This window comes from Scyliorhinus torazame, chromosome 8 (genome assembly GCF_047496885.1).
Source record: "Scyliorhinus torazame isolate Kashiwa2021f chromosome 8, sScyTor2.1, whole genome shotgun sequence".
Taxonomy (NCBI): Eukaryota; Metazoa; Chordata; class Chondrichthyes; order Carcharhiniformes; family Scyliorhinidae; genus Scyliorhinus; species Scyliorhinus torazame.
The window spans coordinates 50,789,883-50,803,530 of NC_092714.1; the positions used below are offsets into that span (position 1 = coordinate 50,789,883).

General features: G+C 50.2%; 1 protein-coding gene across 4 annotated transcripts in view; it reads left to right on the top strand.

Moving 5' to 3' along the window:
* cep97 (centrosomal protein 97) overlaps window positions 1-13,648 on the top strand; it is a 118,598-nt gene that overhangs the window by 34,175 nt on the left and 70,775 nt on the right. The gene's annotated exons all lie outside the window — the stretch shown is intronic.

The following is a 13,648-nucleotide window of genomic DNA, read 5'->3' on the forward strand; positions in this document are numbered from 1 at the left end:
CACAACAGGTGTATACACCCCCTCAGACCCTCCAGTGTAAATAACATAAACAAAAATAAAGTAAACCCCCCCCCCCCCCCACCGAGCTGCTGCTGCCATTGACCAATGTCTATCGTTCTGCCAGAAAGTCTCAGAACGGTTGCAGCCGCCTAAAGAAACCTTGTACCGACCCTCTCAAGGCGGATTTCACCCTCTCCAATTTAATGAACCCTGCCATATCGCTGATCCAGGATTCCACACTTGGGGGCCTCGCACCTTTCAGCTGAAGGAGAATTCTTTGCCGGGCTACCAGGGACGCAAAGGCCAGAATTCCGGCCTCTTTCGCCTCCTGCACTCCCGGCTCCTCTGCCACCCCAAATATTGCGAGCCCCCAGCCTGGTCTGAACCTGGACCCTACCACCCTCGACACCGTCCTCGCTACGTCCTTCCAAAATTCCTCCAGCGTGGGCATGCCCAGAACATATGGGTGTGATTTGCTGGGCTCCCTGAGCACCTAACACACCTGTCCTCACCACCCCCAAAGAACCTGCTCATCCTTGTCCCGGTCATGTGTGCCCTGTGCAGCACCTTAAACTGTATGAGGCTGAGCCTCGCGCACGAAGAGGAAGAGTTCACCCTCCCTAGGGCATCTGCCCACGTCCCCTCTTCGATCTCCTCTCCCAACTCCTCCTCCCACTTACCTTTCAACTCCACCACCGAGGCCGCCTCCTCCTCCTGCATCACCTGGTACGTTTCCGAGATCTTCCCCACTCCCACCCACCCCAGTGGTTACCCCGTAATGGGGTCCATGCCGAGGCCCCAACTTTCCCCCTATGCCGCCTCCGCTGCCCCCAAATTTTGAGGGCCGCCACCACCGCCGGGCTCGTGGTATACCTCCTTGGAGGGAGCGGCAGCGGCGCCGTTGCCAGCGCCCCCAGACTCGTACCCACACAGGATGCAGTCTCCAGCCTCTTCCATGCAGCCCCCTGCCCCTCCCATCACCCACTTGTGCACCATCGTCGCATTGGCGGCCCAGTAGTACCCGCAGAGTTTGGGCAGCGCCAGCCCCCCCCCCCCTATCTCTACTCCGCTCCAGGAACGCCCTTCTCACCCTCTGAGTCCCTCGCGCCCACACAAACCCCATTATACTCCTGTTAACCCGCCTGAAAAAAGCCTTTGGGATAACACTGGGAGGCACTGGAACAGGAACGAAAACCTTGGGAGCACCGTCATTTTGATTGACTGCACCCTACCCACCAAGGACAGCGACAACGTGTCCCACCTCTTGAACTCCTCCTCCATTTGCTCCACCAGCCTTGTAAAGTTAAGCCTATGCAGGGCCCCCCAGCTCCTGGCCACCTGGACCCCCAAATATCTGAAGCTCCTCTCCACTTTTTAGTGGGAGCTCGCCAATCCCCCTCCCCTAGCTGAACTACGAACAGCTCACTCTTCCCTATATTGAGCTTGTACCCCGAAAAGTCCCCAAATTCCCTAAGGATCCTCATTACCTCTGGCATTCCTCCCACCAGGTCCGCCACATACAGCAGCAGGTCGACCGCATAAAGCGACACCCTATGCTCCTCCCCACCCAGCACCAACCCCCTCCAGTTCCTCAACTCTCTGTGCCATAGCCAGGGGTTCAATCGCCAGTGCGAAGAGCAGGGAGGACGGGGAACACCCCTGTCTCGTCCCTCGGTGCAACCGAAAGTACTCGGACCACCTCCTATTTGTGGCCACACTCGCCATTGGGACCTCATACAACAGCCTAACCCACCTGACAAACCCCTCCCCAAACCCAAACCTCTTCAGCACCTCCCACAGGTACCCCCACTCTACCCCATCGAAGGCTTTCTCAGCGTCCATCGCCACCACTATCCCCGCCTCCCTCTCCCTCGCCGGCATCATGATAACGTTCAAAAGCCTCCGCACATTCGCGTTCAACTGTCTCCCCTTCACAAACCCAGTCTGGTCTTCATGGATGATCTGCGGCACACAATCCTCAATCCTCGTGGCTAAGACCTTCGCCAGCACCTTGGCATCTACATTTAGCAAGGAAATCGGTCTGTAAGACCACATTGCAGGGGATCCTTGTCCCGCTTCAGGATCAAGGAGATCAGTGCCCGGGACATCGTCGGGGGTAAAGCCCCCCCCCCTTGCCTCATTAAAGGTCCTAACTAACAGCAGGCCCAACAGGTCCATATATTTTTTATAGAACTCGACCGGGAAACCGTCCGGCCCCGGTGCCTTCCCCGCCTGCATGCTTCCTATCCCTTTGATTAGCTCCTCCAGCCCAATCGGGGCCCCCAGTCCCGCCACCATCTCTCTTCCACCTTTGGAAACCTCAATTGGTCCAGGAAATGGCCCATCCCTCCCTCCTCCCGTGGGGGCTCGGATCGGTACAATTCCTCGTAGAAGTCCCTGAAGACCCAATTGATGCCAACCCCACTCCGCACCACGCTCCCTCCCCTGTCCTTAACTCCCCCGATCTCCCTAGCTGCGTCCCGCTTCCGAAGCTGATGCGCCAGCATCCGGCTTGCCTTTTCCCCATACTCGTAGACCGCCCCCTGGGCCTTCCTCCACTGCACCTCCGCCCTCCTGGTGGTCACCAGGTCGAATTCTGCCTGGAGGCTGCGCCTCTTCCTCAACAATCCTTCCTCAGGCTCTTCCGCATACCTCCTGCCTACCCTCACCATCTCCCCCACCAGCCTCTCCCTCTCCCTCCGCTCCTTGTGGGCCCTAATGGAGATCAGCTCTCCCCTCACCATCGCCTTCAGTGCCTCCCATACCATCCCCACTCGGACCTCCTCGTTGTCGTTGGTCTCCAAGTACCTCTCTATACTTCCTCGGACCCGCTCGCTCACCTCCTCGTCCGCCAACAGCCCCACCTCCAAGCACCACAGCGGGCGCTGGTCTCTCTCCTCCCCCATCTCCAAGTCCACCCAATGCGGGGCGTGGTCCGAAATGGCTATTGCCGAACACTCGGTATCCTCTACTCTCGCTATCAGCGCCCTACTCAAAATGAAAAAGTCGATTCGAGAATAAGCCTTCTGGACATGTGAGAAGAATGAAAATTCCCTAGCCCCCGGCCTTGCAAATCTCCAAGGGTCCACCCGTCCCATTTGGTCCATAAATCCCCTCAACACTCTAGCTGCCGCCGGCTTCCTACCCGTCCTAGACCTGGAGCGATCCAGTGCCGGATCCAACACCGTGTTAAAGTCTCCCCCCATTATCAGGCCCCCCACTTCCAAGTCTGGGATCCGAACCAACATACGCCGCATAAAACCTGCATTGTCCCAGTTCGGAGCATACACATTGACCAGTACCACCCTCTCTCCCTGCAACTTACCACTTACCATTATGTACCTACCGCCATTATCTGCCACAATGCTCGACGCCTCGAATGACACCTTCTTTCCCACCAAGATCGCCACCCCTCGATTTTGGCATCTAGCCCCGAGTGAAACACCTGACCTACCCATCCTTTCCTCAGTCTTACCTGCTCTGCCACCTTCAGGTGTGTCTCCTGGAGCATAACCACATCCGCCTTGAGCCCCTTCAGGTGCGCGAACATGCGGGCCCGCTTAACCAGCCCATTCAGTCCCCTTACATTCCAGGTTATCAGCCGGATCAGGGGTCTACCTGCCCCCCTCCCACGCCGACTAGCCATGTCCCCTCCTCGGCCAGCCACGCGTCCGCACCCCACACCCGGCCCGTTCCCCACAGCGGCATACACCCGCCTCGACCCCCACTCGCTCCAGCTCCTCCTCGACCTTAGCAGCAGCAACTCGATTCCCTCGATTTCCCCCCCTGCTAGGACCCATCCTAGCTGGTTTACTCCCCCCATTGCACTGGAAAAAAGCCCGCGCTCTCCACCTACCAGGCCCCGCCTCCAACTAAAACAGTGCCCTACCCGCCCCATCCACCCTCCCCAACCCGAAAGAGAAAACACAGAGAAAAAGAAACCCAAAACAATGCAAAGCCCCCCCCACCGAACAACAACTAGGCATAACATATCCACCGCAGTCCCCAATCGCCCATCCTGACCCTCAGTCTGTGTCCTGCTTCTCGGCCTGAACAAAGGCCCACGCCTCCTCCGGAGACTCAAAATAATGGTGCCGGTCCTTGTAGGTAACCCACAGTCGTGCCGGCTGCAACATGCTAAACTTCACCTCCTACCTGTGCAGCACCGCCTTCGCTCGATTGTACCCGGCCCTCCTCTTCGCCACCTCCACACTCCAGTCCTGGTATATCCAAACCTCCGCGTTCTCCCACCTGCTGCTCCTCTCCTTCTTGGCCCACCTGAGCACACACTCCCGATCGACGAACCGATGGAACCACACCAGCACCGCCCGCGGAGGCTCGTTAGCCTTGGGCCTCCTCGCCAACACTCTATGGGCCCCTTCCAGCTCCAGGGGCCCCTGAAAGGACCCCGCTCCCATCAGCGAGTTCAACATGGTGACCACATAGGCCCCCACGACCGGCCCCTCCGGGAGGCCCAGAATCCGCAGATTCTTCCGCCTCGACCGATTCTCCATCTCCTCGAACCGCTCCTGCCATTTCTTGTGGAGCGCCTCCACCTTTACCGCCAGGCCTAAGATCTCGTCCTCATTGTCAGAGATCTTTTGTTGAGCCTCTCGGATCGCGACCCCCTGGGCCGTCTGTGTCTCCAGCAGCTTATCAATAGAAGCCTTCATCGGCTCTAGCAGGTCTGTTTTAATCTCTCTGAGGCAGCGCTGGATACCCTCCTGTTGCTCTTCCGCCCACTGCCTCCATGCTGCCTGGTCTCCGCCCGCCGCTATTTTGTCCTTCCTTCCCTTCTTCGGATCCACCACCACCTTTTTTTGTCACCCCGCTCCTAGTTAAAGCCATATACTGACGAGGAGCTATTATTAACTCCTTCCCACACCGGGAAACGTCGACAAAGTGCCCTTGGGGGCCCTGAACAGAGCCCAAAAGTCCGTTTTTGCGGGAGCCGCCGAATGTGCGACTTAGCTCCGCATAGCCGCAACCGGAAGTCTCGAGAGGGAATCCTTTTGGCAGTGTTCGCTTCACCAATCTGCCCCAAAAAGTCTGTGGAAACTCCTGAAAAAGGTCTGAGAGTCCATTCCAGACGTGAGCTGCCGAATGCGCGACCTACTCCTCCATGGCCGCCACCGAAAGCCTCGTCCCCGCTTCTTCAATGGCCTTGGTAGATCTTTTCACAGTTGTTCCCTCTGCTGCTAGAATTCACCTTTAATAAAGGCCCTCAAGTCAGCTTGCAGCCTTTAAGCTTGCCCTTCCCCCGCCTGCTTGCTGGTAGAGGCTTTGTCTATCCTGCAGTTACAGCCAAATCTTTTACTGTTTCTGCCGGGTCTGGTAACCAAGAGACATACCATTCCTGGGGGACACTGTCGGGAGAATGTTGCAGTCTTCTTCCCACACCAGGAAATGTCGAACAATTGCCGTTGGGGGCCCTGTAAAGAGCCCAAAAGTCCGTTCCAAGCGGGAGCTACCGAACATGCGACCTAGCTCTGCATAGCCGCACCTGGAAGTCCGCCTTTGCTACCTCTACATTTAATTATTCCAATGCGCTCCTGGCTGGCCTACCACATTCTACCCTCTAAACAAGTCATACAAGCTCTACTACTCCCGTCTTAACTTCATACAATCTATGGCACGGAGACAAACCCTTTGGCCCAACTTGTTCCAAATCCTGTTCTCGTATCGTCCCTGTATGCACTGGGTGGCACAGTGGTTAGCACTGCTGCCTGACCAATCTAGGGACCCGGGTTCAATTCCGGCCTCAGGTGACTGTCTGTGTGGAATTTGCACTTTCTCCCAGTGTCTGCGTGGATTTCCTCCGGGTGCTCTGGTTTCCTCTCATTGTCCAAAAGATTGCAGGTTAGGTGGATTGACCATGCTAAATTACCCCTTAGTGTCCAAAAGGTTGGGTGGGGTTATTGGGTTACGAGGATAGAGTGGAGGCGTGGGCTTAAGTGGGGTGCTCTTTCCAAAGGCCGGTGCCAAATGGCCTCCTGCATTGTAGATTCTATGATTCACTACATTAGCTCCTGTTCAAGCAATATCTTGCTGTTAAAATTCTCATCTTTGTTTTCAAATTCTTTCATGGCCTTGCCCCCTCCATCTCTGTTATCTTTTCCAGCCCCACAGTCCTCAAGATATCTGCGCTGCACTCTTCTAATTCTGGCCTCTTGTGCATTTGCAGTTAGAATTACTCCACCATGAGCGGCATGCCTTTGTAGGCCCTAGAGTCTGGGGTACTTTCTCTACACTTCTGTCTCTTTGCTCCTTTTCATAATTTAAGACACTCCTTACAGCCTTCCTCTTTGACCAAGTTTTTGATCATCTACACTAATATCTCCTTATTTGGTTTGATGCCATACTTTATTTTGCTGCTATGAAGTACCTTGGGATGTTTTAGAACATCAAAGGCTCTATATAAATATAAGTTGTCATTGTTGATTTGCAGAAGAGCAGCAAGCTTTCTTTTATCCTGGCCAACTTTCCACCCCTTATCCAACACCATCAAAAACCGAGTTATTTAGTATTCATTCTATATCTGTTTGCTGGTTTGCTCTGTCCAAAACCGGTGCAATGTTTGCCATCAGTGCAACAGCACTTCAAAAGTATTTAATTGGCTGGTCAATGCATCCTTAGAACATAAAAGGTGCTATATAAATGACTTTTTAAAAATGTGTTTATTCTTTGACTTTTGTGTTGTATTGTGTTCTATTGTTTTTTTTAAATATGTTCATTAAGAAATTTTTCATAATCAGAAAACTGAAAAAAAGCAAACCGGAAAATACAAAACAATAGAAAGTTTTAAAAAGGCAAAAACACACACTTCCCTCTGTGTACCCGAACAGGCACTGGAGTATGACAACTAGGGAATTTTCACAGCAACTTCATTGCAGTGTTAATGTAAGCCTACTTGAGACAATAATAAAGATTATTATTAAAAAAGCAAGGTAGAACATCACCACTGAATCCCTGATGGTGAACTTGGCCGTCTCCAAATGCAGAAATGACATTAGGTCACCCAGCCAAGCAGAGGCACTAGGTGGAGTGGGAGACCTCCACCGAAGCAATATTCGCCTCCTGGATATCAACGAGGCAAAGGCGAGGATATCCACCTTCACCCCAGACAGTATCACCAGTGAATCTGACACCCTGAATATGACCACCAGCGGACAGGATTCAAATTTACACTGAGTATCTCTAACATGGTGTTAAAGAAAGAAGTCCAGAAACCTATCAACTTGGGACAGGACCAGAACATATGCTTAGCCGGCCCACGAGAACAGTGCTCACACTTGTCCTCAACCGCAGAGAAGAACCTGCTCATCCTAGACCTGGTCAAGTGCGTCCTATGCAAAACCTTAAACTGAATCAGACTCAGCTGAGCGACGTGGAGTTGACATTGTGAAGGGCCTGGCTCCAAACCTCACCATTAAGAATGGGACCCAATTCACCCTCCCATTTCACTCTCACACCACTGAAAGGAGCAGAAAGGATGTGACCAAAATAGACCGCCCCCTCCCCCACCCCCGGTCAGGTCTAGCCAGGGACAGAATCTTCTTCGTCAGAGAAGGGGGTGGGAAAAACTTTACATTAAAAAAAAATACGCATTTAGGAATACCTAAAAATATTGGAACTGGGCAGCTGGAATTTCTTAGCTGACACCTTAAAACTAGCAAACATCCCCTCCACGAACAGGCCTCTGAACCAATAGCTCCAGACACTTCCTTTCCCAAAATTTAAACATTGAGTCTAAACCAAATGGTAGGAAAAAGGGATTATTACATATGGGGGCTAGTGAAGACGGAAAGGAGCTTGACATGTTGCCTAAACTGCTTCTAAATTCTCAGGGAGGAGACTTGATTCAAGGGGAAACGGGAAAAAGGCGACAGTACAGTAAAGACTAGAGGTAGTGTAGGAGCGGCTCCCATTTGTCCCCATATGGACCGGGATCGCTAAACCACGATAATATTTTCTGAATGTCGGCTGTCCAATAATAAAACAAAAAATTGGCAAGGGCCAGAGATTGTCTGCTGCTTTGGAGTAAAACCCCATGGATTCTGGGAGCCCTACCTGCCCAAATAAAAAAGATATCAATTTGTCGACCTTAGTAAAAAGGATTTGGGGAGAAAAATGGGGAGACACTGAAAGAGAAATAAAAGTCTTGGGAGCATGTTCATTTTAATAGTCTGCACCCTACCTGATAAGGATAGGGAGAGGGTGTTTCACCTCTGTAAGTCTACCTTAATGCCACTAAACCGACTAGAGTAATTTAATTCATGAAGTGAGACCCAGCTATAGGCCATCCGGACTCCCAGATAACGAAAGTTTGTCTTGGCAAAGCGAAAAGGTAACATCCCCATTTGGACTGTCCTCCGAAGTGGGTGTGCGTGACCAGGAAGCATTCACAACCCAGAGAAGGAGTTAAAAGTGCTAAGCACCTGCATTGTGTCTCCATGGAGGCTACTGGGTCCGTAATATAGAGAGGTATGGCGTCCGTGTAAAGAGACACCCAATGTTCTGCCCCTCCCTGTTAATCCCCCTTCACCTAATAGAGGACGTCAGCATTATGGCAAGCGGCTCTATTGCTAGAGCAAACAGGAGTGGGTGCAGTGGACAGCCCTGCCTCGTGTCCGTATTCAGAGGGAAATAGTTAGAGTTCAGGGCATTCGTATGAACACTGGCAGCTGGAGGCCTTATACAATAGGCAAATCCAACAAATCAATTTTGTGGTCAAAACCGAATTTCTCAAGAATTTCAAATAAATACAGCAAATCCCTTTTTGGTATTCATAGAAACAATCACCAAAGGTTCGGGCACTGAGAAGGGGAAAAGGATAGCATTTAACAGGCGACGAAGTATATATTGGCAGTCAATTGCCAACCCATCACAAAGCCCGTCTGAACCTCTGAGATTATATTTGGGAGGCAAGGCTCCAGCTGAAGTGCCAGCACCTTGGAAAGTAGCTTGGTATCTGCATTCAAAAGTGAAATAGGACAGTATGGACCACACTCTTTGCGCCTTTGTCCCTCTTAAAAAGCAAAGAGATAGAGGCTGAGTGAGGGTAGAGGGCAGCGATCCCTGGAATAGGGAATCGGTGAATACGTTCAGAATTAAAGGCTTAAGCTGCTCAAAGAACTACTTATAGAATTCAACCAGAAAGCCACCTGAACTGAGGACTTTGCCAGATTATATCAATCCAATACATTAAAAAATTTCAGCAGTGTGTAATGGGGATTCCAGCTCACCACTCCTCTTCACCTCTTGGTGGAATGGGTAGGCCATCCAAAAAGTCAGACATAACCGATCCATCCGTAAGAGGCTCCGATCTATAGAGACCACTGTAAAAAAGATTCAAATGCCACATTAGTCACAAAATTTATTTCTTGGATTTGCCTATTGTATAAGGCCTCCAGCTGGCAGTGTTCATACGAATGCCCTGAACTCTATTTCCCTCTGAATAGGGACATGAGGCAGGGCTGTCCACTGCACCCACTCCTGTTTGCTCTAGCAATAGAGCTGCTTGCCATAACCGGGAGGCCACCTGTCGTTTCAACTGGTAAGCCAAAAGACGACTGGCCTTCTCCTAATATTCTGAAAACATACCCCTTAACGTCGCAATTGGTTTACAGCCTGTTAGTTGACAATAGTTCGAACTGTGCTTGCAGTTTTTCCTACTCGCCAGCAACTCCGGGATGGGATCAAGCGAGTACTTTGTGGTCCACCTGCAGAATGGAGTCCATCAGCCTCTGCTGCTCCACCCTTGCTGTCCTCACCAAATGCGCTCTGTAGGAGATAATTTCCCCGAACAATCTTTGGCCAGAGGTGCCGAGTGGATGATCCATCTCGGTCTCCTCCAGAAGTCCCTAACATCACAGATGTCAGTCTTCAGCCAATACAGTTCACTCCACGTGATATCAAGAAATGGCTGAAGGCATTCTATATTGGAAAGGCTATGGGCTCTGACAATATTCTGGCAATAGTACTGAAGACTTGTGCTCCAGAACTTGCCGCACTCCTAGCCAAGGTATTCCAGTACAGCTACAACACTGGAATCTACCCGGCAATGTGGAATATTGCCCAGGTGTGTCCAGTACACACAAAACAGGACAAATCCAACCCAGCCAATTACTACCCTATCTGTCTACTCTCCATCATCAGCAAAGTGATGGAAGGAGTCAACCACAGTGCTATCAAGTGGCACCTACTCAGAAGTAACCTGCTCACAGATACTCGGTTTCAGTTCCGCCAGGGTCACTCAGCTCCTGACCTCATTACAGTCTTGGTTCAAACATGGACAAAAGAGCTGAAGGTCAGGAGTGAGGTGAGAGTGACTGCTCTTGACATCAAGGCAGCATTTGATCGAGTATGCCATCAAGGAGCCCGAGCAAAACTGGAGTCAGTGGCAATGAGGGGGAAAATGAGGTTGGAGTCATACCTGGCACAAAGGAAGATGATTGTGGTGGTTGGACCCCCAAAGCCTGTCCACCATCTACAAGGTACAAGTCAGCAGTGTAATAGTATACTCTCCACTTGCCTGGATGAGTGCAGCTCCAACAACACTCAAGAAGCTCGACACCATCCAGGACAAAGCAGCCCGCTTGATTGCTCCTCATTCCACAAACATTCAAACCCTCCACCACCGATGAACAGTGGCAACCGTGTGTACCATCTACGAGGTGCACTGCAGTAATTTTCCAAGGTTCCTTAGACAGCACCTTCCAAAACCACGACAGCTACCATCAGCCAAGAGCATCAGATAGCTGGGAACCCCACTACATGGAGGTTCCCCTCCAAATCACTCACCATCCTGACTTGGAAATATATCGCCGTTCCTTTACTGTTTACTGTTGCTGGGGCAAAATTCAGGAACTCCCTCCCTAACAGCACTGTGGGGTATCTACGCCTCAGGGACTGCAGCGGTCCAAGAAGGCAGCTCACCATCAACTTCTGAAGGGCAACAACACAAGGGCAGAAAATGCTGGCCTAATCAGTGACATCCACATCCTGTAAATTATGATTTTTTTTTAATGGGTGGGACCAAGCCACGCTCACGTAAGTAGGCCGTAAACCTACTAAGGCTTACTCACCCGGGATCTACTGGTCTCCTGCATCTAACGGTCTCCCCAGGGAGTCCTCAGCCGGGCACCATCGGAGACCCGACGTTGGTCAGGGACTGTGCAGGGTGGCTCCCTGCCACCCCCACCCCTGGAACTTGACCACCTTGGCACTGCCCAACTGACACCTTGGCACTGCCACCCTGGCACTGTCAGGGTGGCAGTGCCAAGAGCTGGGGCTGAGGGGGGGGACCGGGTGCAGGGCAGTGTTATGGGCCAGGGTTTAGAGAACCCCAAAGTGTTTCATGGAGTTCACCTGACCCATAACTGTTAATAGATTGTTGTATGGGGAGCACACGGCCCACTCTACAGGTGTGGTACAGCAGAAATAGAAAAGTATTTTTTAAAGTAAAATAATGTTTATTCTATGAACTCAAGTTAACCTTTTTAAAACATACAGTGAACATCTTGGCAACCATTAATTCAAATACAACCCCCAAAGAATACAACACTAAGTACTCCTTAGCTGTCCTTTTAACATCCATAAGACGTAAAAAAGAACTTTTAACAGCAGCACATCAGGTTAAAGTCACTACTGACGGCAGTTATTAGAATTTAAAACCAAAGGGTCGATTTACAGTCTTTAGATTACAGAGAGAGAGACTAATACCCCTTCTGGCTGTGACTGCAGCTATCCAGCTCTGAAAACTAAACTAAAATACACCCTACAGCAAACAGCCTAAAACGAAAGTTAAAAAGCTGACAGACAGCCCCGCTCCACCCACACTCTGACATCACTGATAAACACCCATTTCTTAAAGATACATTTCTTAAACACCCATTTCTTAAAGGTACTCTCACATGACAGCAGGTAAGAAGAGAGGTTGGAGTGATGTTGTGTGCAGGTCCTGGAAGATGGGGGGCCCCCATAAGATTTCCCCCAGAGACCCCACTGCAGGGATTCCTCACTTGGAACGGGGGGGGGGGGGGGGGGGGTGACATTGCCCATGGGTGAGGAGATCGAGGCAACCTTTCAAAATGGCGGCTTGAGCTCAGCTCCCAGATGATAAAAAATTTGACGTGTGGGCTAAGCTGGTGTGAAACTCTCCAGGGCCCAACAAAGTGACTACGTGTGGATAGATAGCGATGAGGAACTGCCGGCAGGAAACCCCCAGCCTAGCAAAACCGCCACAAATGACACTTCGAAACATTTCCGTTACATCACGCCCATAAAATCATAGTGTTGATTCAGTTTTGAAAATTCTTACCTGCATTCATTATCCTGAATAACATAAGAGAGGTTTGGGCATTAAAACATAGAATTACTATGGGGATCTCTGGCAACATAGATTACTGTGGGAGCAAGCAGAAATTATAAATCACGTGGAACAATGACAACTTTTGTTTATCTAGCACCTTTAGGATAACAAAATATGCCAAGGTGCTTCACAGGAGCATTGCAAAGTAAAATTGGACTCCAAACCATCTGGGAGAAATTAGAGCATGTGGCCAACAGCTTGCTCAAAGAAGTTGGGTTTAAGGAGTGTCTGAAGGAAAGAAGGAAGGGAGTTGGTAAGGTTTGTAGACGGAATTGCAGAGTTTGGGGCCAATGCAGCTGAAAGGATGACTACCATTGGTGGAACAATTAAAATCGGAGACTAGAATTAGATATCTGAAGAGTTGTGAGGTTATGGGAGATTATACAGATAGGACAGCTAGGGAAGGACGAGACCATGAATGGGAGTTTCAGCACCAGATGATTTGAGGCAAGGATGAAGTCTGGTGATGTTACGAAGGTAGTCCGAGTGTTGGACTAGATATGTGATCGAAGCTCAAGTTGTGTTCAGATATGACAGCAAGGTTGCAAACAGTCCGGTTCAGTGTTGGGTTTTGTGAGTATTGATGTATGGAGCCATTCTTCTGCATATCTATATCAGAGTAAAGTACCGTAGAGCAAAAGTATGTATGATCGTACCAAATGCTTGAAAATATGTGTTTTTCTGCATTCTTGGAGAAAGAGGGAGAGTGTTACAGAATATTACAGGCAAACCGGTGAAGATAAACATTAAATAACGGGTTCTGAATCTATTATCTATCCTGCTGGACATTCTTTTTGATGTGGTGTCACTGACAAGCCCAGAAATAATTGCTCATCCTCATTTGCCCTGAGAAAATGGTGATGGGTTCCCTTTGTGAACCCATCCTTATGGTGAAGGTGCTCCAAAAATGGACATCTTTTCTGCCAGTACTATTTTTATTGTCTGCTTTGTGCATTACTGTAACACAGGGTTGTTGTTTTTTAGCACCAGCTTAATACTTTATACATGGAGGCTCTTCAAAAGAAGTAAAGTCATTGCTCGTTTATCTTTTTCTTATCATATGGCTTGATCCTACGGTCCTTCAAACAAAGTTGTTGCCAACATACTATGTGAAGATGTTTCACAAGCTGCTTTCACTGTAAAACACCAGAAGAGGGGAACAAATGCTCCATGCCAAAACTGAAATGGTTCCAATTCTATGAGTATAATATCAGTTAGCTGCAAGGGCTGAATGGACTTGATTACCATCTCGCCCACTGGTGGTTTGTGGTGCTT